Consider the following 3,268-nt stretch of genomic DNA (forward strand, 5'->3'; position numbering starts at 1 on the left):
CACTTATAATGAATGCATAGTGGATAGGTTGGATGAAGCTCATCTCGATGATGCACTATCGAATACATCTGGCAGTCTCTGCAAGTCTCTACAAAGTGAGAAACATCTCTATACATGCCTTTCCACCAATATTTTTCCTTGATTTTCTCATAAGTAGCCCACACTCCTCTATGACCAGCCCAAGGACTCTCATGAAACTCCCTCATCACCTGTAACTATGTCTCTCTATCGCAGTCAACCCGCAAAGGTAATCCGCCTCTTTTCTTCGGATGCTTCCAAAGAAATCCGTCCTTGAGACAATAACCATAGGCTTTTCTTCTGATCTTCTTGAACTCTTCATCTGTCCATTCATCTATTTTGCTTAGTGTACTAAGATACTTGCCAATCTGCAACCAATCTCCAACATAGAGTTCTTCTATGAAAGCCACAATATCATAGACATGACAAACATGATCAACCATAGTGGCTGAAATTTTTGCATCATCCTCTTCTGCAAGTAAAGTCTTCTCATCATCATATCTGGCTCTAGACAGCATATCTGCCACTGGATTATCCTTCCCTGCTATGTGTTTAAATTCTGGATTTAATGACTTGATGTATGCAATCCATCTCAGCATAGCTATATCCGGAGTAGAGCAACTCGTAATCATACCTATCAATGGCAAGCAATCTGTCTCTACCACAACTGAAGCTCCAATAAAGTACTCCTTGTCACATTTGAGAGCTGTAACAATCCCCAGTAACTCCCTCTTGATTTGCGGATATCTCCTCTGTCTCTCGTTTAGGACTTTTGCCCCAAACCGAATAGCATACCTGTTTCCATCTGCATCATCTTGACCCACAGCCCAACCTATGCCAATTGGACTAGTGTCAACTGTCAATACAATAGGCCTTCCACAATTATAATCCGCTTTCCTAAGAGTAGGAGCAATCTGCAATAACTTCTTCAATTTCCGCATGGCTCTAGTGTGGCTCTCATCCCAATAGAATTTCTGCCCCTTTTGAAGCAGCTGATATAAACAATCTACTATGTGTGCAAAATGGGGTATCCAAATCATATAAAACACACAAGCTCTAATGAATCTCCGTACCTCTGAAGTGGTAGAACAATACTCCATAATCTTGCCTATAGCATCTACCTTATGAGGTGAGGGTTTCCTGCCATAATACCCACACATATGTCCAACAATGACAACCTCATTTACTCCAAAAATAGATTTTTTCCCTGATAGTGTCAAGTTCACTTCTTCTAACCTGGCCAAAATCTTCTCACAAGCTGAAATATGATCAGCCACAAAGTATCTGCATCCCTACTCATTTAGACTCTCATTCTTCTCTTCTTCTGCACACCCCTTAATGGGCACATCATCCAAGAAAGGCATGGTAAGCTGAGGTATGTAATCACAAAGGACCTTATGCATGGCATTCATCATATGTGCAACAGAATTAGTGGCACCTTGAGGCAAGGTACACATCTTGACAAGCCCAATAGGAGTTCTCATAGTGGTTATGTCTCTGCTTTCCAAAGCCAACTGAAACTGATCATATCCCAAATACAAATCACCTAAAGAATAGATGGCACGTCCAGTAAATGCTTCTGCAAACTCATCCACAACTGGACCTATACCAGCATTCCTGATAGTAACTCTGTTTACTGGCTGCATGTCCTGTATAAATCGGAGAGTACCATTCTTCTTTGGAACCGTAAACCACCTATTTGAGTATGGTGCAGATGAAGGCTCAAGAATTCCCATCCTGATTTTCTCATTCAACAAATCAATCAACTTTGGCAGGTGTGCCTTAGGCACTGGAATAGGTCGGAGGTTCCATGGAATATGAGGAATAGTAAAGATCACCATAGGAGCAACAATATCTGGATTCACACATCCAATCTCATGCGGGAAAAAAGCAAACCCCCTTCCATGTCGCTCAAGCATCTCCTGAAAGCATTGCTTCTCTGTGGGTAGCAAGAAATCACCATTTCCAATTTTCAATTCAGCAAGAGTCTCTGCTGAAAATTTATGGCCTATATGCTCCAGATTCCTCAAAATTGGCTGTTTGGCAGCCCTCTCTATTTGTTGATCATTGTCAGGTGGAAGCGGTACAGCTACCGGCTTCACCTTCTTATCCACAGTCTTGTATTTCGTGTCAAGCCTGGCTTCATTATGATCCTCTGCATTACTCAAATCTTGTTGTAAATTAGCAATTCTGCACTCCAATGGCTGAATATCCTCAGCCCTCTGCTCTATGGACTGCATAGGAACAGCCCTAAACTCTGGATGCTGAAATATTTCAATAGTAAACTCTGTTGGCTGAAAGTTTTCAGCCCTCTGTGTCTCTATAAGCTGATCATAATCAGCCGGAAACTCTGTTTGCTGAATTTCTTCAGCACTCAATACTTTTTGCTGAATCACCTCAGCCTCTGACTCAATCTGTGACACAAAATCTGCAATTTCATGAAACATGTCCAGGGATTGCACTAATACATTACTGTGACAACTCTGTATATCAGTTTTCAGCATATTTTCCATCTCTATCATCGTATCTGCACAAATCATACTGTCATAGATCCCATCTATATGCTCATCATCCTCTAAAATTCCTGTATTTTTCAAATTTTTCTCCTTCCTACATATGTACTGCCTGGCAGCTCTAGGAAACTTAGAAGTCTTTTGATAGCTCATCGAACTGTTTGCTGAAATCCCAACAAAACCGGAGGAGAAAACACTGTTGCTAGGAGGCGAGAACTCCAATCTCCTCTGCTCTGTACCACCGTCGTCTCGCGAAACGGCGATACCTAATGAAAACCCGAATCCCTCACAGTGGGCAAAGGTGCATCTCTAAGAGTATCCCTGTTTCTAACATGGTTCACACACACACAGTCATAAACTGAACTGCTCTCATGCCATCTTTACTGCAAATCCATGCATAAGCAGATCCATCATCCATTACCTTTGTTTCCATATGTATCTCTGTGATGAATGGCTGTCCAAGAATTATGGGATAAGAGCATGAATCCTGCACAAAGAAATGGAAATCCTCCTCTACATCTCCAATAGAAACCCTGACACTGGGACAGGCAGCATACAAATCACCTATAGTGTTGTTAACGACTCTCATACGCCACCCGTGCTCTACATCCATAGGCCATCTGTTACTTTCATAAACTCCACGAACTATGAGATTAATCTCTGAACCATGATCCACCAAAGTAACATAAGGCACCTATTTCTCTCCAATTTTTACCATCGTCTCTGTAGTTGCCCTA

The sequence above is a fragment of the Lygodium microphyllum genome, unplaced genomic scaffold, assembly GCF_053477565.2.
Source record: "Lygodium microphyllum isolate KBCC unplaced genomic scaffold, Lygodium_microphyllum_v1.1.10 scaffold_99, whole genome shotgun sequence".
NCBI classification, from domain to species: Eukaryota; Viridiplantae; Streptophyta; class Polypodiopsida; order Schizaeales; family Lygodiaceae; genus Lygodium; species Lygodium microphyllum.